Genomic DNA, 21,267 nt, shown 5'->3' with positions numbered 1-21,267 from the left:
AGGGAGCCCCTCTCCCGTGCTCAGTGCACTCCCCCTGGGATCCATCTTCCTGGGGGCTCCAGTGCTCCGGCTGTTAGGCAGCAACTGATAAGGCTCCCCAAACCCACCCTGAAGAGCCTGGCTGGGGCTCCAGGCAGGCAGAGGCTGGCCCAGCTCAGGCAGATGTCCCTTAAGGTCTCCCTGAGGATATGCCTCCTTCCCAGTCCAGACGCAACAGATCAGACCCCCGGAAGGCTGAGCTGTGAGGAGTCACAGTAGCCATGGCCCAGCCTCTGCTGAGGCAAGGATGCCGCCAGGCCTGCTGAATACTCTGGCATCCCAGGCCACACCTGCCCGCTTGAGCCAAGCCCTGGGAATAGAAGTGATTGGTGGACCTGCCCTACTTTCTCCTCTGAGAATTACTCCAGGGCCCTGCAGATGAGGCTTCACTAATGAATGGGGAGCCCCATCCTCATAAACTCTTGCAGGGTCCTCTTGGGGGGACTCTGGTGGCAGTCGGGGCCTTTCTGAAGAGAGTGAGCACATCCGGCTCACCATCCCCATGCACTTGAGCCCGGCCAGGCCAGGCCTGCTTCATTTGTGGTTATTTTTATTGAAGTACAGCATACATACAGAGAAGCACACAGGTTCTAAGGTACACAGAATCATCACAACCGAACACACCCTTGTAACCAGCACCCAAACTGAGAAACCAAACATTGCCAGCACCCAGAAGCCCCCCTTGTGCCCCCTCCTAGTCACTACTCCTCACCAACGATAACAGCTATCCTGACTTCTAATACCATAGTTTCTAAAAAGTAACAGCTTAATGGAGGTATAACTCACACTCCATACAATTTGCCTCTTTAAAGTGCAGAAGCGGGTGGCTTTCAGCATGTTCACCATCGGTTTTGACTGTTTGCTTTATGTAAATGAAATCAGGCAGCCTGGACCCTTGCGTTGGCTTCCTTTGCTCAACATTATTTTTGTGAAATTCGGCCATGTTGTTGCACGTTGTACTTCATTGCTTCACAGTGTTCTACTGTACAAGAGCCCACAGAGTACCTAGACATTCTGCTGTCACCAGGCATTGGGGTGGTTGCTACTTCGGGGCTATGACAAATGCTGTTGCTCTGAATGTTCTCATCCATGTCTTTTAGTAAACGTGTGTGCACGTTTCTACAGGCATATTCCTGGGAGTGGGATTGCTGGGTCATAGAAGACACACATGTTTAGCTCTGGGAGAGACTCCCACATTGTTTTCCAGTTTGGTTGTAAGTTTATACTCCCAGCAAGAGAGTAAGAGAGGACCCGGTGTTTACCACCAGCGTAACTCTGCTTACCACACCAGTCCATGCTGGGGTCCGTTTTGCAGCCTTGCACCAAAAATTGTAGCTTGCCAGTTACTCTCCCCGCTTGGGAGATCTTTAGTCCAGGGTCGGATGCCACACTGTCACTATGCTGCCTGCCAGCCTCTGGGAGAGGAGGCTGGCCTTTCTTTGTTTTATTTTCCACATTGTCGTCTGCCGGGGCCTCATTAGCCAGGAGTGACGAGTTTTCCCCTGAGAGCCTTCAGCTCTTTACGGCGAATGAAGACCTTTGCACGTGCAACTTTGTGCAAAGTGGTGGGTAACTTTTGATCTTTTCCAGGCTTCTCATCCATGGAAGCAGCTGTCTCTGGAAAAACACAGAAAAACCCCTGTGTGATTAAGGGTTCCTGTAGGGTCAGACACCCCCAATCCATGCCAGGCCCAAGCTATAGGAAATTTAAGGCCCGTAAACGCCAAGCCACTCTGGCTGCTCGCGTCACCTAAACTGACCTTTTGTTATATCCACCCCCTAAGTAAGATCGGACCTTGTCCTTGTGCCACAGCTCATACTGAGCGTCTGTTTCATAACACAGCCCCTGACGCAGTCCTCCCCAAACCCCTCTGGGAGACCCTGCCCAGAGTCCTGCCTCAGACATCCCAGCCCCCCAAGAACTGGCTTCCTGCCCCGTCCCCGTCCCCCCCACTCCTGGATTGCTCCTCCCTGTTGCTGCTCCTACGGCTGGATATTTTGGCTTCCTCTTATCTCTAATTCCTGACAATCTCCTGGGGAGAGAAAATGCTCTCCTGTTGCACTGCTGATGTCAGGGATGTGTGGATTTAATTATTCACACAGCCTGTGGCACTCAGGCCCAGGCTGTGCACCCTGATAGACTGCCGCTGACCTACTTTGCACCTTCTAAGAAAGGTAACGGTTGATCTGCTTTCAGCATCTGGGTTTATAATAGAATAATAACCCCAAGGAAAGCTCACCCTTGTGATTAGCCTATAGAGAAAGAGAGATCAAGTTGCGCCTTTTTGTTCCCGTCTGACAGATCCGAAGGGCCTTGAACTCTGCACCCCCTGAGCTATGGCCTGCCTGTCAATTGGGCAGCAGCAGCCAGGGCTGGGAAAACAAAACCATTGAAAGCCTGGCTTTTCTGAGAGCATCTGGGTCTCCATTGTACTGGGTCTGAAGGGGTTTCTCTAGCGCTTCTTTAACACACGCTTTGCCCGCCTCTGCTTCTGTTAGAGGCTGGGGCACGCTCTGCCTGGCTCCCCTGCCTCTGCCCCCCTTGCTCACAGCCCGGGCACTCCATCCTCCTCCCCGCTTCCTCCACGCCTCCAACCTGCAGGCCCCTCCCTCCCAGAGGCCCAGAACCTGGTCTCCAGAGATGCCAGGACGCCCTGCTTGTTAAAAATGCCCCCACGGAGGAAGGGGGTTATCTCCTGTGGGAAGGCAGGGGCAGGAGGGGAGGGAGGAGAGCCAGTGACACCAACTGTGTTAATAAAGGTCTAGGATTTCACTTGGGTCACGGGGGTCTTTTATCATTATCCTACTTAGCTTACTCATAAGTTATGCTTATTCTTTGGTGTGAATCTAATATTACATAATAAGAATGTTAATGCAGGCTGTTGAGCTCCACCCCACCAGTGGCTCTCCGTGGCCCGGTGGGAATATCAGAATCAAACTACAGGCACAGCCCCTTCACTAAGATGGTGACAGAGGGGGCAGCAGGGACAATGGGGAAATGCTCCCTAGATGCCTTTTCTGCCTCCCACTCCTCCAAAAATAGACTGAGAACCACTGTCTAGGCCAATGGTTTTCAACCTTTGGAAGCAAATTACAGTAAAACTACTTGGGGAATTATTTTAGAAATACATGTCCAGACCCCTCCTCTCTACTGCCTGTACCCTCCACCCCAGACTAATGAAATCAATGTCTCTAGGTCTGCCTCTTCCCCCATCTGTATTTTTTTTTAATTTAAAAAAAAATTTTTTTTGGCTGTGTTGGGTCTTCATTGCTGCACGCGGGCTTTCTCTAGTTGCGGTGAGCAGGAGTTACTCTTCGTTGCGGTGCGCGGGCTTCTCATTGCAGTGGCGGAGCTCGGGCTCTAGAGTACAGGCTCAGTAGCGCCTACATGGGCTTAGTTGCTCTGCGGCATGTGGGATCTTCCCGGACCAGGGATCGAACCCGTGTCCCCTGCATTGGCAGGCAGATTCTTGTCCACTGCGCCACCAGGGAAGCCCATGTATTTTTTTTTAAAGCATCCTTGATGATCCTAACACTAGCATGCGGATTATTAAGGAACTTTCTCGGCTCTTTTGAATGGCACATTGTCCTGGCTGTTACTCCTGTTGCCTGTCTGACCCTCACCTTATGTGCCAGAATGACATCTGAATCCCCTTTGAAAACTTGGGCTCGTCTTGCCTCACCCTTGCCAGTATTATTTATTAGTTTCTCTCCTTCTATTCACATTATAGGGTCCCATTATTGGGTTCCCAAGCCCCAGCCTGGGGCCTAGAACCCCTGTACTTGCTAAGTGTCCCTGGTGCTGTGCTCTGCCCTCCTGTCTGTACCGCATAGGCATCATCAATGAGCGGCGGATTGGCCATGGTCAAGATGTCATCAAATGGAAATCCAGCTGGGTCTGTGCCTCTTCTTTGAGGACCCAGAGACTCTCTCTTGTCTGTGCCAGGGCCATCTGGTCACTGAGACAGCCTCCCACTAACTCAAAACCATCAGCAGCAGGACGTCTATTCTTGTAGTCAAACCACAAGGGGAGCCAAATCTTAACCCAAAGAGTGTTTGTCTAGAACAGGATCAGCCTAGCAGATGTACAGTGGCACAGGCTAGGTGGCCTGCCACTTCCCGCCCCCAGTGGAGGGTCCTGACCCTACCTCCCTCCTCCCACTGCAGAGGACTAAACCTATCAGAGTCCTGGGATAGGACCCGCTGGGACATAAATAAATTCCCTTTGTTGTCCAGCCTGCCAACCTTCTTACCAAGGAGCCCATGTATCCATTGGGCAGACTGTTTTTGCTATTTTGCCTTTGAAACTGGCTCTTTGGGCTTTAAACCTTTAAATGCTGCTCACTTCCTTTCTTCTTTTTTCTTGACTCTGTTATTCTGTCCATTTCTGTTTAATTCTAGCCAAAATCTCTTTCCAGTCTTTTTGCTCTGCAGTAACCCTTCCTGCTTGTCGGGATCCAGCCTCATACAGTCTTGCTTATTAACTGATGGTCCCAAGTTCACTTCATTCCGGTAAAAAAACTGGAGGGATCTTAGAAATAGAGCCCCACCCTCCCATTGACAGGGAGAGAGAGTGGATGCGTTGCCCCAAGTCCCAGAGGTAGTTGGACCAGACTGTAAGTTTCTCAGTCTGAGGCCCTTTTCACCACACCACTCAGAGGATCCTGAAACCCCAGATTCTGGACAGTCACCCCTTTCAGACAGCCTCTGACCTCTCAGTAGGCTGCATGCAAATAGTTAACTCAACATTGTGTGACTCTAAGCTTGCCTGGACCAGATAAAGGCATCAAGGAACTGATGCATCAGGCAGACAGCAGAGTAAGCTCTCCGCCTCCCCAAGATGGCGGCTTTATAATGCACCGCTGTCCCTAGAGGAATAACACTGATGTCCGTGCCTTAGAGCTGACAGTTTTTACCATTTACAAATGGTTGTTGTGGGGATTAAATGAGTTGATGCACGAAAAACACTTCACACAGTGCCTGGCACAGAGTACGTGCATGATAACCGTTAGTCCCCAGGCTGAGTGCCTGCTTCCACCCTAGGCCTGGCCTTGACTCTGTCTGGTTTCTTGGGTTACTTGATCCACCCACTTTGGCTTTGCAATGAGATTGTTCTACTGTCCATCTAGTGCCCGTGCTGCCTATGTCCTCGGCTTTGCCAGCAGGGTCATGTCCTGCTTGAGAACTTGCAGTGGCTCCCTGTCGTCTAGTTTGGAGTCCTAGATCTTCACCCTGGACAGCTCACCATCTGACCTTGCCCTCTCCATCCAATCCTCACTGCCCGTATGTGCCCATCCATCAGGAAGGGGGTTTTCTCAGCCCCCTTCGCTGTGAATTTCCCATGCTCCCTCCTGCCATCCCTTCCCACCCATCCACAGAAGGCCTTCATGACCTACCAAGCTCATGTCACATTCTTCCTCCAGCTAATTCAGCCCCAGGATCCACTTTTTTCTCCTCAGCTGAAATAAAATCTCATCCTGGGGCTTTCAAATTGTTTCCTATGTAAAGTTTGTCTCTCAGCTGGATTGAAAACTTTGAGGGGCAGAGACGACAATTTATATTTAACTCGTGACTCACCACAGACTCGCAAAGATTAAAACATGTAGTACAATAGATGCTCAAGAAATAGATGAATGTCTACATAGGGTGGCAGTCGTGAGCACAGGCTGGGGTGGACGGCCAAAGTTTGACTTTCAGCTCCACATTTACTGGTTGTGTGATTTGGACGAGTTAATCTCTCTCTGTGTTTCAGTTTCCTTCTCTGGAAAATGGAGATTATGATAATACTTTATGTGTGTTGAGATACTACTGGTAAAGAACTTAAAATAGTACTTCATAGTTCCCCGGCAGTCTAGTGGTTAGGAATTGGTGCTTTCACTGCCGTGGCCAGGGTTCAGTCCCTGGTTGGGCAACTGAGATCCTACAAGCCACGTGGCCAAATATAAAAAATGAATAAAAATTTTAAAATAAAAAAATATATTTAAAAAATAGTACCTGGTGCTTACTAAGCACTATATGAGTGTTTGTTAAATAAATAGATCATGGGACTTCCCTGGTGGCGCAGTGGTTGAGGGTCCGCCTGCCAATGCAGGGGACGCGGGTTCGTGCCCTGGTCCGGGAGGATACTACATGCCACGGAGCGGCTGGGCCCGTGAACCATGGACGCTGAGCCTGCGCGTCCGGAGCCTGTACTCTGCAATGGGAGAGGCCACAACAGTGAGAGGCCCACGTACCGCAAAATAAATAAATAAATAAATAAATAAATAGATCGTGATGACTGAGGACCAACCCCTGAAAAATCCATTTGTGAAGTTTCCTCACAGGCATACGTATTAAAGTGTTAGACATCAAATAGGAATTACAAAATTGGTTTCTGTCTCTACTGTCAGGGTTGACTGTGTGTGTTATAGGTTTCAAATGGAGCCTAAATAGTACTGGTGATGACTTCTAGATAATTTTCTTTCTCCTTTCTTTCTCTTAAAAACAGAAATATCCAGTCATAAACTCAGCACGTAGCAGGAGCTATTTAAAGATGTCCTGCTTCAAATCAGGTATCTCGTATAACAAAACCTTGCTGGCAACTTTCACTGTACATCTATGTTAATTGGCAGGCCAACATGTAGGCCAGGTTGACTCTTCTTAGAACAAATGTAAGAGAGATCTATCATTTCTTACAAATTTTTACATCTAGCATTGGAAAAAAATCTCCTATGGTGACCAAGCAGCTCCTCATTTCCTAGAATAAGAGTGTTTGCAAAGAATTGATCTATACAGAGAGATTACTGCTTTTTAAAACCTTTGGTTCAAGAATAGAGATAAATGTACCCTTGGTGATTAAACCCAAGCATCTTGGAAACCTTTCATATCTCATACTAGCTCTGCTTTTATACTCTCATCCAGCATCTCTGGGGTTTAAAAAAAAGATAGAAGAAAAATACATCGTGTATTGTATGTATACTTCAGTGAGACATATAGTATATGAATGATGTATTTTTCTTCCTCCTATTTCTTTTCGTAAAGACGGAATACTTTTTAATATTTCAAGAAATATTTGAATATGGCCTTCTGGAAGGCTTCAAAAATCTCAGTTGAAAATATCTCTTCTCCTCACTGAGGTTGCCTCCTATCTGAAGTGGCCATATTTCTGTGTTGAATGTCAGGTACACATCTTAGAATGGTTCACTGGCAGGTAGAAATGTGTGTAGACGCTGTATCTTCTCCCTTACGTGGTTTCCGCCTCATTGTTCCCTCAGGTTATCCCTGTAGCCAACCGTGTTTTTCTCTCCTTCTGATCCTTTTTTATTTCTTGTTAATTAAAAATTAGGTGCTGTAAGGATCCCTAATTAGTGACTATGTGAGGATAGAGCTGTAGGCCAGCTATAGTTAAGAACTTTCTCATTCACCGGTGTGGTTCTTTGTTTGTTTGTTTGTTTTGGCTGTGTTGGATCTTTGTTGCTGCGCACAGGCTTTCTCTAGTTGTGACGAGCCAGGGCTACTCGTCGTTGTGGTGTGCGGGCTTCTCATTGTGGTGGCTTCTCTTGTTGCGGAGCACGGGCTCTAGGTGCGCGGGCTTCAGTAGTTGTGGCTCGCGGGCTCTAGAGCGCAGGCTCAGTAGTTGTGGCGCACGGACTTAGTTGCTCCGCGGCATGTGGGATCTTCCTGGACCAGTGATCAAACCCATGTCTCCCGCATTGGCAGGTGGATTCTTAACCACTGCACCACCAGGGAAGTCCCTCGTTCACAAATGTTTATCTCTCACACTACACACACACTCACACACTTAGACACTTTCACATACTCACTCTCACAGTCATACACTTACACACGCACTCTCACATACACACACGTGCATTCACTCGTGCACACAGTTTTAGAGCTGGAAGAGCCACTGGAGATTAATGAATTCAACCCCTCATCTATAAATACCTTTCCTCTTTAGATTTAAACTCTCTACAGTGTCCTCAATATTTAAAAATAAAATTAAGCTTGATGAATGTTGGTGAACTCTGTTCTTGGGAAGAGTATGTACAGAATGAAGAAGGTCATGATTGGGTAGCCCAGGAAGCCACTTTTTTTTTTTTTTTAATCTATGTGTTATGCTTTTTTTTTTTTTTTTTTTTTTTTTTGCGGTACGCGGGCCTCTCACTGTTGTGGCCTCTCCCGTTGTGGAGCACAGGCTCCGGACGCGCAGGCTCAGCGGCCATGGCTCACGGGCCCAGCCGCTCCGCGGCATGTGGGATCCTCCCGGACCGGGGCACGAACCCGTGTCCCCTGCATCGGCAGGCGGACTCTCAACCACTGCGCCACCAGGGAAGCCCTATGCTTTTTTTTTAAACAACTTGATTAAGGTATAATTGACATACAATAAGCCACACATTTTTAAAGTGTATGGTTTGATACACTTTGACATGTGTAGATACTGCGAAGCCATCACCATTAATACAATAAACATATCCATCATCGCCACCCCCCCCAGCCAAAGTTTCTTGGTGTCCCTTGCAATCCTTCCCTGCGCTGGTAACCACTGATCTGTTTTCTGTCACTATAGATTAATTTGCATTTTCTCACATTTTTATATCATGGAAAAGACAGTATGTATTTCTTTTTTGGTCTGGTTTCTGACTTAGCATTATTAAGTTTTTGGCAACTACAGATAAAGCGACTATGAATATCTGTGCACGAGTGTTTGTGTGGACACATGCTTACATTCCCCTGTGTAATTACCTAGAAGTGGGACGCCTAGAATATATGGTAGGTGTACATTTAGCTTTTTAAGAAATTGCCAAAGTGGTTTCCAAAGTGGTTGTAACATTTTCTGTTCCTTCCAGGCTCCACATTTGTGCCATCACTTGTTATGGTCAGTCTTTTTAATTTTAGCCATCTGACAGATGTATCAGTGGTAGCTCACTATGGTTTTAATTTGCACTTCCCTAGTCTTGAATGTCTCTGCATGTGCTTATGCATGTGCTTGCCCTCTGTATATCTTTGGTGAAGAGTTCACATCTTTTCCCTATGTTTTGAGTCATTGGTCTTGTTTTTTGTTTTTTTTTTTTTATGAAATGTAAAGAATAGGTAAATCTTTATTTTTTCCTTTCTAGTTTTATGGAAATATAGTTGATATACAGCACTGTATAAGTTTAAGATGTACAGCATAATGATTTGACTTATATACTTCATGAACAGATTACCACAGTAAGTTTAGTGACCATCCATCATCCCATATAAATACAAAATAAAAGAAAAAAGAGGGACTTCCCTGGTGGTCCAGTGGGTAAGACTCCACGTTCCCAATGCAGGGGGCCCAGGTTCGATCCCTGATCAGGGAACTAGATCCCACATGCATGCCACAACTAAGAAGCCTGCATGCCGCAGTGAAGGTCCTGTGTGCCACAACTAAGACCCGGTGCAGCCAAAATAAATAAATAAATTTTTTTAAGAAAAGGAAAAACAATTTTTCCTTGTGATGAGAACTCTTAGGATTTACTCTCTTAATGACTTTCACCTATAACATCCAGCAGTGTTAATTATATTTATCATGTCATACATTACATCCCTAGTACATATTTACCTTACAACTGAAAAATATGGAATGCTTCAGGAAGCTGTGTGTCATCCTTGTGCAGGGACCATGCTAATCTTCTCCGTATTGTTCCAAATTTAGTGTTGCCAAAGTGAGCACTGTTTGTCTTCTTTTTATCGGGTTGTCAGAGTTGTTTATATGTTCCAGCTACAAGTCGTTTGTTGGGTACATGTTTTGCAAACATTTTCTCCCTGGCTGTGACTTACCTCTTCATTTTCTTAACAATGTCATTGGAAGAGCAAAAGTTTTTCATTTTGAACTTCAATTTATTAATTCTTTTTCTTTCATAGTTTGTTTTTCGTGCTGTAACTGAGAACTTTTTGTGAAATCCAAGGTCACTAAGATTTTCTCCTATGTTTTCTTTTAGAAGTGTTATAACCTTAGCTCTTACATTTAGGTCAATGATTCATTTTAAGTTAGTTTTTATATATGGTATCCAGTAAGGGTTGAGGTTCAGTGTTTTTACATACGGCTATCCAATTGTTCTAGCACCATTTGTTGAAAAGACCATCCCTTGTCAAAAATCAGTTGACCGTATGTGCGTGGGTCTATTTTTGCACTCTCTTTTCTGTTCTTTTGATCTATGTATCTGTCTTTACACCTATACCACAATGTCTTGATTATGATAGCTTTAGAGTAAGTCCTGAAAGCCGGTGGTGTAAGCCTTCCAACTTTGTCCTTCTTTTTCAAGGTTGTTTTGGCCATTCTATATCCTTGGAAGCAAACTTTTTTAGTGCAGGCTGTAAACCAAAAACTTAAGAGAACAGTAAACTCAGTGCATTAACCAAGCACTTGATAAACATTCTCAGCCCTTAGCAGGGTCCCTTTCTGTTAGCCTGAAAAGTTAAGAATTTTCTTTAGAATTTTCTAAAGTTATTTGGAGAGAAAAAAATCTGTGATGTGTGTGTGTTAAAAGGAACTTAACTGAGTGCTGGGGGTTCAGATGAGGTCCATGAGGATGTTCCATGATACTTGGCTACATATTGATCTCGATATCTTTTCTTCACATGACCCATATCTTTATGTATAATAAGTTGTGATGATGTCATAGGGAAGAGTTCATTCTGCTTCCTCTTGCTGCCTCTTTGTCTTACAATTAGAGTCAATGGAGAACAGAAGTGGGCCGGGGAGTTCTGAGCGGACTAGGTTAGGATAAAACTTACATGAACTGAAATTCTAACCACTGAGCTGTTGCCACCCTCTCCCCTTCCCTCTGTCAGGTTTCCATTCTGTTTGGTACCCTTTGTTACCACCAGGCCTGGGCTGTAGCTCTTTCCTGGTTTGGTGCCCTGACTCTCACTTTGCCAGGCTTAAGATAACTAGGACTTATATTCGGGAGAGCACGCTTGTTCTGAATCTCTAAGCCCCAGACATAGTGGCACATCAAAGAGTCTACTTTTCCTGCTGTGCGGAAAATACAGTGTTCAGCCTGGAGCGTGTGGAGCCTCTCACGGGCTCTGGGTTCCCAGACCCCCAGGTGGCATCTGGCAGTGCATGGCTCTGCGTAGGACCTGCAGCTACGTTTCCAGCCGCTGTCCCCTCCAGGAGGGCTGCACTGCCCTGTCAGGCCCAGCATTTCTGTATCCCTTATACACGTATCGTGATCTTTAAAGCCCCCCTCAGGCAGGCCTTATTTTCCTTCCTTTGCAGGTGGAGAAGCTGAGTCTCAGGGAGTGAAATGCCTTTCCAAGCTAGCAAGTACAGGCATAGGCCTCCCTGCCTCCCAGAGCAGACGCCAGCGCGCATTCCCCAGCATCAGCACCTAGCGTGGCCTCAGGACAGCCTCCCTCATTCCCCAGCATCAGCACCTAGCGTGGCCTCAGGACAGCCTTCCTCATTCCCCAGCATCAGCACCTAGCGTGGCCTCAGTACAGCCTCCCTCATTCCCCAGCATCAGCACCTAGCGTGGCCTCAGGACAGCCTTCCTCGGCAGCTTGATAGCACTATTATCACTGAGCTTTGGGACCAAAATGAAGACTCGCCAACACTGGAGCAGATGAGGGAAGGAGAGCAGATGGGGTTACATGTGGTGTATTTCTGGATTGTTGGTAAACCCCTCTGGTCTGGCCTCTTTGGGCAGCCTGGACTTTTAATAAAGGTGGTCATGACCTGCTTACCTGTAAACTTTCCTGCTTTGGGATTAGAAGGGGCTTTGCTAAGGAGGAAGATGACAAAGGGCGTCTCCGGGCTCTATTTTAGAACGGTTTCCCCTGGTCCCCTGTCTTCTCAGAAGCTAGCAGCCACGTTCCCTCCGCCACATAACTCCCTCTGAGGATCATCTCCGGTCTCCATGGTAACTACGTGTCGGGAGACAGGCTGCTCTGTTCTGTGGCTTTGTATTAAACACAATGATTTAAATTGGATGCTCGGCAGTGGAGATAATCATTCTGGATTAGAGAGACGCCTGGAGACCCTCATTTCATAATTTTAGAGTTGGCACAATGCTCAGGTTTAGCCCTGTAATTCAAGCCCAAGCCACACCCACCCCTCTGTTTCTAAACTGCAGTTAGGTCCAATTTCACTTGGGATTTTCTCCATCCTTTGACAGAGGAATCTTGGAGCCAGGGAGCCCCGCAGTCAGACCAGGGCTATCTTGAGCTCTAGAAGGGGCGGCATCGTGTAAAGGAAACCTAGGGTGCTAGCGGCAGATAGACCCTCATTCAGTCTGGCTGCATGATTTCCTCTGTGCCCCATTTTTCTTATCTGTAAGACGAGAAGAGTAACCTCTACCCTACAGAGTCATATATTTTTAAATTTTCTATTGTGATAAAATATATATAACATAAAATTTATCATTTCAATCATTTTTCAGTGTACAGTTCAGTGACATTAAGTACGTTCACAGCGTTGTCACCACAATAATCCATTTCCAGAACTTGTTCATCTTCCCCAGCTGAAATTCTGTACTCCGTAAATACTAACTTTCCCATCCCCCACTCCTCCCAGCCCCTGGCAGCCACCATTACACTTTCCATCTCTATGAAGTTGACTCTTCTAGATACCTCGTAGAAGTGGAATCATACATTTTTTTGTCCATCTATGACTGGCTTATTTCACTGAGCATAATGTCCTCAAGTTTCAACCATGTTGGAGCCTGTGTCATAATTTCTTTCCTTTTTTAAGGTTGGATAACATCCATTCTATGTACGTACCACATTATGTTTATTCATTCATCTGTCGATAGACACTAGGTTGCTTCCACATTTTGGCTATTATGAGTAACGCTGCTGTGCACACGGGTATACAGATATCTGTTTGAGTCCTTGCTTTAAATTACAGAGTCATTCTGAGGATCAAATAAGATAATAAATACGAATAATATTAGGAACATTGCACAAAGCAGGCTGTCAGTAAATGTTCATTTCTCTCCTGAACATGAGTTCAGCCTAGGTGGTAACTGCCACAGTGGTCCGATGGCTTCCGCGGGAGTGGTGTCACTTTTTGCTAGCTTCTGTGTCCCCGGGACATGCTAGTCTGTTGGGTCTGGGAATTAACACAATTCATTCCCAGGTTTAAAGGAAATGTCTTAACCACAGAAATGTGCATCGTCTCCTGATAAGAACCATGCATGCTTTTCCATTTCTCCCACCATTTGGGATTCATGTATTCCTAGTTCTAAAATGAGAAGATGTTAGGGCTGACGTATATACTTCCTTATCTGTTGTCTATTTTAAGTATACCAGGTGGGAGACCCTGAATCTGCAGTTGGGATTGCCCCAGGCTATGAAGCTCTGTGCTTAGTTGCTATTTGTTGGTATCAAATCTATTCTCAGGGTTACGGAAGAGTATGAGATTTGGAATAAAAATACCTGGATCCCAGTCTCGGCTTATGTCTCAAAAACTGAGATGGTGAAAACATCTGTCCAACACAGTGGTCATGAAGGTTAGGTGAGGGCAGCACTTGGCTGTGCAGGTGACCCTCTCCTGGAGCACTTCGTGGGGACCAGGTCTCTGTGTTGGTCTGCATCCCTTCAGGAGATTTTCTCTGGGTCTAGTTTCATCCCAAAGTTTCTATGGTGGGGGTTAATCCCCTGCTGCCCTGGGCCCCTCCAGGGTTGAGAATCCAGAGCGAGGAGCCATCTTTCCCTTTGCAATTAGCTTTCCTGCCACAAGGCCACTGCACAAGCAGCCCTGGAGACAGCCAGCACCTCTTTGTCTTCAGGAATTTGCCACAGAAGGGAAGGGGCAGCAAGAGCTCTTGCACAGCCTGGTCTGACCTGCGCCTGACCCAGCTGCTCCCCACAGCATAGCAGTCAGGCCTGTTCTTTATTGATGGGGCTGAAGGGAGGAGGGCAGATGGGGATTTCACACTGAATCCCTACCTTTCTCTCTCCCAGCAGCGCTTGCAGCTGGCTGTGTCCTGTGTGCCCAGGGTCTACCTGTTGAGCAGGGGCCAGGCAGGCTTATATCAGGGCTTCCCAAGCAGATGCGTTCACTGTCCCTGAGACCGGAAGGCTACCCTGGTACGCTCGCATCTGGGAAGGGGAGCTTGGGTTTCCCTCGAAGACATCTTAACTTCTAGGGCAGCTCACCTCTTCTTGAAGCCAGTGAGCCAGGGAGATTGTTGCGCTGGTGACAGGGTTTTCTTGGCTTCCATAACCCCATGCCAGCCGGCTCTCCCTCCTGCCTCTTGACTCTCCTTCCCAGGCTCCTTCCGTGGTCTTGTCTGTCTTACTCCTCTCCTCTGTGGTTGCTTCTCAGGATCCTATGCCAGACTGCCTTCTCCCCCTCCCCACCTTCTCTCCCCAGGTGATCTGTCACTGATGACTCCCAGGCTTACAGCTACAGCCTAGACACCTCCGTGCACCTGCCCCAAACCCAACGCATCCACCACAACCCCACTCCTCTCCCAGGGACCCCTCCTTCCAGGAACGGCGCCCCCATCCTCCCAAGCCAGAGCTTACTGGCTCGAGACCACAGGACTCCTCAGCGATAAAGCCAGACCTCAGACCAGGTGTGCCAGGCTCCAGAGTTCAGGCCTTTCCCACCAGAGCACCCTGCCTTCACGTACCATCGGAGAATCGAACTGTATTTCTAACTAACATAAAAGTTCAGCTGTCACTCTAAGCCCCAGACAAGCTCTGCTCTGGGACCCCGCCCCATTTTTGGCTGTGCTGGACCTCCACCTGGATGCCTTTGTCAGTCCGTCCCTGGACTCCCCACTCCCTCCGCAATCCCAGCCTGCTCTCTCCGTCCCAGCTCCTGGCTTCATGGAACTGACCCCTTATAATATGGCAAGTTTCCTTCAGCCCTCCCTCGTGGATTCTGTAGTGCATTTCCCATACAGTTTTCTTAAACCTCGTCTTGGCTCAGACTGACACTCCTAATTTTCCCAAAACCTTTCCTCTGTTTTGCTAAGAAGTCTGGGACCAAGGACCTGGGCACCCTCAGCTCTCCTCCATGTCACCTCAGCTCATCTTCTCCTCTATCCATCCCCCTCCTAAATGGATGGGAAGAGACGTCCTTCCCAGCCTAATAGATATGAATATCAACCCTCAGTTTCCTCATCTGAATAATGGGGAGAATAATACATATTTCTTTCTTTTTTTTTTTTAAGCAGAGGTCTTCTTAGAAGCCCATATGATTTAAATTTATTTATTTATTTATTTATTTATGGCTGTGTTGGGTCTTCGTTTCTGTGCGAGGGCTTTCCCTAGTTGTGGCAAGCGGGGGCCGCTCTTCATCGCGGTGCGCGGGCCTCTCACTATCGTGGCCTCTCTTATTGCGGAGCACAGGCTCCAGACGTGCAGGCTCAGTAATCGTGGCTCACGGACCCAACTGATCTGCGGCATGTGGGATCCTCCCAGACCAGGGCTCGAACCCGCGTTCCCCGCATTGGCAGGCAGACTCTCAACCACTGCGCCACCAGGGAAGCCCAATAATACATATTTCACAGGACTGTTGTGAGAATTAAATAGCCACAGAGTATGTGCTCAATGGATGTTGGTTATAATTAACAATTTTCATCTGCTCCATCCGTCAGCTCTGCATTAAGATTTCCAAAGACTCTCTTCCCTCCTAAATTTGGTTGTTCCTCTCCTGATACTATTTTTTCAGCCACGCAGGCATAAAACCTCCCCTGTTATTTACATCCTCTCCTCTTCTGTCATCAAACCTGGCTGCTATTTCTTCCCCGAAACAGGTTTCCCATATGTCATTCATCCCAGTCCGCAGGTTGAGGTCCGTCATCTCAGCACTGCAGTCGACTTTGCACTGAGCAGTCAGGGCCATGTTCTGGAGTCTGATTTTCATACCCAGAAGCCTGCTGTGACTACAGACATGTCCAGGGGTGGGGGTGACCAGAGTCCTCTCTGTAAATGTGCTCCTAAACCCCACACTCCCAAAGCCCCCTCATCACCACCACCTCCACACACACAAACTTTGCTAAACTTTGCTGATTGATGGAATCCAAATTCATCAAGGTCCACACAGTTTGCCTCAGTCAAGACCAGATCTATTCTCTGTCCTCTGGCTGTGTCCCCGGCTCCGCCCACCTCACTTCCTACCCCAGAGCGTCTCATCCTGCCCCCTTCCAGCTCTCAGCCTGCCCATCCTACTGTGTCCTTCCCCTCCTCTGGTCTGTTGAACTTGATGTTGCCATCACCATTGAGGAATGTTATCTTGCGCTGCTTTGTACTCTCATTATTTTGAAGTCATTTCTATTAGAAATGAACGTGTTTCCTGTCCTGTTTGCTAACTGGACTCTAAGCGCCTTAAGGTACTTCTATCTCTCACTTCTTCCGGAGCATCTGATACATATAACACGGTGTGCACACTCATGCTACCTACCAGTTAGGCTTATTGTTTATTAACTAAAATAGCTATAATGGTAGTATAAATCACTAGTGTTTATTGGGCTCCTACTCTGTGCAGGTGCTGTCCCAGGTGCTTTACGTGCATTATCTCATTTAATCCTCATGATAACCCCACAAGGGGTGTATTATTACTCCATTTTACAGATGGGGAAAATGAAGCTCAAAGAAATTATATAACTTGCCCAAGATCTTATAACCATAAGTGATGGAGCTAGGATTTAAACCTAGATCTGCCTGCCTTAAAGTCTGGTTCTTGTCACTCTACTATTTTGCCTCTAAATATAGCATTAATGTGTTTTAAAAATGGCAAGCTGGGGACTTCCCTGGTGGTGCAGTGGTTAAGAATCCGCCTGCCAATGCAGGGGACACGGGTTCGAGCCCTGTTCCGGGAAGATCCCATATGCCGCGGAGCAACTAAGCCCGTGAGCCACAACCACTGAGCCCGCGTGCCTAAAGCCCGTGATGTGCAACAAGAGAAGCCACCGCAGTGGGAAGCCCGCACACCGCAATGAAGAGTAACCCCCGCTCGCCGCAACTAGAGAAAGCCCGCGCGCAGCAACGAAGACCCAACGCAGCCAAAAATAAATAAATAAAGTAAATAAATTTTTTTTTAATGGCAAGCAGGTTAAGTGTGGGAAAATGTCCTTTTGCTAAGGTATATTGCAGATTGAATGTTGCCTGTCTCCTCTGCTGAAAATTCAAAGAATGAAGGGTGAGTTTTCGATATGGTGATGCTTAACAGTGAGAGCATTGCAAGGTCAGAAGTGGGACCATGCCCTAGATGAAGTAATAGAGGCTGGGACCCAGAAGGTAGGAGTGAAAAGTAAAAGGAAATTGAGAAGTGCAGTTAATTATAAATGTGCAATTTAGAGAAAAACCAGTCAGCTGAAGAATGAGCTCAACAGGTCAAGAAAAGGCTTGGGAGCTGTATGTAGCCAGAGGGACAGTGGGTGGTCCCAAGGAACAATCATGTGTCACTTGGTGTCCTGGAGAAAAGCTGGTTGCAGGGAGGGTTTGTGTTGTTTCGTTTGTTTTTCAGAGAAAAGGGGCATCTGATAAAAGGTGTTGGGGAGACTCTAAAAGAGGTTGGAGCAGTGGTCAGCATTCCAGCGGCCTTGAAGGGAATTATCGGAGAAAGGCTCAGGGTCCTGAGCCCCCAGTGCGAGCTGGATGAATTGGCATTGAAGCCAGCGTAAGCCTGTTAAGAGCGTGATCTCCCTAGATCAGGTCAATGTAGCTGATAAAAATGGACTCCTTGTTTAAATACTATTAAGAATTTCAAGATGACAGCAGAGATTAAACCAGGACAGAGCCAGTCAGAACACAGGGCACTGTGGGACTGCCCAAGCCACATACCCACGGAGCTGGTGTTGGCTGGTGGGCGTATGTTTCAGGATGAGAAAGGTGTTTACTGAGTGCCAGGCATGGTTCTAGGTACCATACATACATCATCTCACTTGACGAAATGCTCAGGCCCTTCTCTGGGGAGTCTCTCACATCCCAAGGAGTGGTGCTGCTTAAGAGCTGGCTTTCCTGAGGGCCAGAGAGCAGCCAACAATATCCCTGAAGGGCAAGGAAGTTATTCAGAGCAAGAGAGAAACCACTGATCTGGTTATTTTTTTTTTCTCTTCTACTTTGAGCGAGTATGAATAAAAGATGGAAGATACATTCAATGTGAAAAGAAAAGGAAGTGGTTCAGCAATTCCAAGAGAAGCAGATCCCTCTGAACAAGTGATGGCTTTCTCAACTGCATTAAGAAATGTCGAAACATTTGCATTGGACTTAGTTTACAAAGCACATCCAAATACTGGTTATTTGATTCTCAGTGTAGGATTGTTCCCTCTGTGAAGATTGAGTTGCCCTTAATCTATACATCTAGATACTCCAGACCCTGCTATTATGATTCCAATCACCTCCCCCCAGACACACCCATTTTCTGAGCACTAGTGTGAAAATATGTTCACAGGAAGTCCCTACGCCACCCCTAATGAAAAACCCCACAGATAAGCTCTGGCCCAAGTGCCTTCTCAGCAACAGGGTACAAAGTTTGTGCCTTGATCTATTGGTTCTTGGCCTTGGAGCCAGAGAACCAAGCCTTTCCCTTTGGGGAGCAGGGTGGAGGGTTAGAGAAAAAAACATAGCTACTGAGGACTCAGCAAAACGTGATTAGAGCCGCAGCAACGTAGAAGATGGTGAAGAATGACTCTCCAAAGATCTTTGTCCTGACAAAACCAGGAAGGGCCAATGCACTGTTCTTTCCAACGCTGTGATGTCAGCAAATAAATTATATCTGAAATTTCTTTCCAACTTGCTGAGCAGGTCCCTGGTCAATACGGAGACCCCCATGTGCCCACAGTGGTCTGATAACTTCTGAAGCATAAAGATGACATTTATAATAACAGGTTTAGGTTGAGTTCAGTACAAGTTCCTGCCAAGCGTATGCCTGGAAACTGTGACATAAAATGGATTACCATTAAGAATATTGGTTTTAAATGTAAACTAGATAGCTAGTGGGAAGCATCTGCATAGCATAGGGAGATCAGCTCGGTGCTTTGTGTCCCCCTAGAGGGGTGAGATAGGGTGGGAGGGAGACGCAAGAGGGAAGGGATATGAGGGTATATGTATACATATAGCTGATTCACTTTATTATACAGCAGAAACTAACATACCATTGTAAAGCAATTATACGCCAATAAAGATGTTAAAAAAAAAGAATACTGGTTTTTCTTAGGGAACAAGTGGATGTGACATGACTGGGCATCAAATAAACCCAGATTTACCCAGCGGTATGTCATAAATATCAAAAACAAAATAATGGTGACCCTTTGACATAGTAAAATTATGTTTCATATCCTGCCAAATGTGTATGATGCTGCTGCGTCTGTTGGTTAAACAAATGGTCCTAAAGTCCATATTAACTTAACAGTGAGAGATGTGAAGTCTCACATTTACAATAGAAATGAATGCCACATACACAGTGGGGAATGCTTGGCGGGACAGAAGTTTATGTCAAAAAATAAGGGCCTGGGTTGATAAATGGCCACTTCAGTCAGCCACCAGGCTCCAGTAGGCCCTAGTGTGTTAGCTGTTCCATGGTCGCGTCTGTCTCCATAAATGAATCTTAATTCTGTCAAATAAAAAAAGCAAGTTGCAAAAGGACATGGACAGCATAATACCACTTGTGTACATTTTTCAGATTTGCAAAACAAATATAGTAAAAGCATAAAAACATGGATGGGAGAAATTTACATCAACCTCAGGGTTAAGGGACGGGAATAGGATGGAGGGCTCCAGTTGTATTGGAAACATTTTCTTTCATTTTTTAAATTAAAAAGCATGTAAGGTAAATACAGTAAAAACCTAACATCTGTTCAATTTGAGTAGTGGGTTCATGGGTATGTGTTGTATTATGTTCTGTACTTTTACTGTATGGTTGAAATGTTTCCTACATAACTTTAAAAGAAAGTATTTTAAATACATAAACATGGTTAACTAAATTTTAAGTAGTTTTAGTTTCCTCCGAATTAATTTTTTTATGTATACAGTATTACGAAAGTAATATATTCTATGAAATAAATTTCAGAAAATTAGAAAAAATAAATTACTCAGAATCCCATCATCCACAAACAGTCATTGTTAATGTTTTGGTATATTTCCTTCTATTTTTTTTTTCTTTGTGTGGGTGTGTGTGTGTTTAAACATACTTCTAAGTATCTTGGGTACACTTATTGAATTCTGTCTTTCTCACTCGTTATAGCATCACCCTTGTTCCATGTGAAGGCTTAGCCTCCATGAACATCATTTCTATGGATTCTTAAGATCTTTCACAGCTTCACTTTTCTTGCATAAAGACAGTTACGAACATCCAGCAGCCACACAGTCACCTTTCCTTTTGATTATCGTAAATATAATCCTTTTGAAAGCCTCCGGAACAGGATTGCATCACGCTCTGCTGTTGATTTGTACAAGGCTGTTTTGTGTGGAATGACAGTAAAAAGGTCTGTCACATCTGTGCTATCACATTCCTGCGAGGACTGAGCTTGTCAGCATTCATCCCGTGGGTGGGAACTGTGCATATTTTAGAAGCCAGCTCTGTGTGCATCTCGCCTGGGAGGAAAGCAGCACTAGTGCATCCGGCGTCTGGTCTGGGATCCCGAACCCGCAGCTGGGAAAGTGTTTACTGATCCCATTACACTTTTGCTTTGAGGCCTGGGGTAACAGCAGTAATGATTTTTCCAGATATTTGTATGCCCCTTCCCAGCTTGAGGTTCTCACAACCACTGCCACCTGAGCTGCTGTGGGCCCCCAGCGGTGAGGTGCAGAGCAGAGCAGGCACACAGGATTACAACCAGCAATTGGGAAAGTCAGGACCTCTGCCGGATGCTTCTGACTCCGTCCAGAGCTTCTCAGTTACTATGCTTGGACCCAGGCAAGAGGAGTCTCTGCCATGGGCTCTGGACTACAGGCAACTCCCCCACGTCTGCCCAGAGCCCACTGTCCCAATCCTGGACCACACTCTGGGGCCCTGGAATCCCCTGACAAAGGGCCTGAGCGCTGCCAGGCCTACATTAGCCTGAATCTGCCCTTCTGGGGGCCAGACCACCACTCTGTGCACGCCTAGCCCCAGGGTGGCATCTTGCAGGAGTGAGCAGAGCTTAGATCCAGGGGCTGCAGGACACATAACCGGAGTTGGAGAGTATGGGCTAGAGGCAGACGCAGAGGCTGAAGGCCAACATCCTCTAGAGTGTAGCTCAGAACTGCAAGCATTCTGAGAATTCTGAACTCAAGCCTGGCCTTCTGAGTCATTATGAACATATCTCTGTTAGAGTAGGG

General features: G+C 46.5%; 1 protein-coding gene and 1 non-coding gene across 2 annotated transcripts in view; one reads left to right on the top strand and one right to left on the bottom strand.

Moving 5' to 3' along the window:
- The window catches only part of DPYSL5 (dihydropyrimidinase like 5), an 89,347-nt gene that overhangs the window by 40,775 nt on the left and 27,305 nt on the right, over positions 1-21,267 (top strand). The gene's annotated exons all lie outside the window — the stretch shown is intronic.
- Positions 9,618-9,725, bottom strand: LOC117307990 (U6 spliceosomal RNA). The gene has a single exon (XR_004521931.1). It is a non-coding gene; the product is annotated as a U6 spliceosomal RNA (small nuclear RNA).

The sequence above is a fragment of the Tursiops truncatus genome, chromosome 14, assembly GCF_011762595.2.
Source record: "Tursiops truncatus isolate mTurTru1 chromosome 14, mTurTru1.mat.Y, whole genome shotgun sequence".
In the NCBI taxonomy this organism is placed as follows: Eukaryota; Metazoa; Chordata; class Mammalia; order Artiodactyla; family Delphinidae; genus Tursiops; species Tursiops truncatus.
The sequence above is the reverse complement of the archived record's forward strand: the minus strand, read 5'-3'. Positions and strand labels throughout refer to the sequence as shown.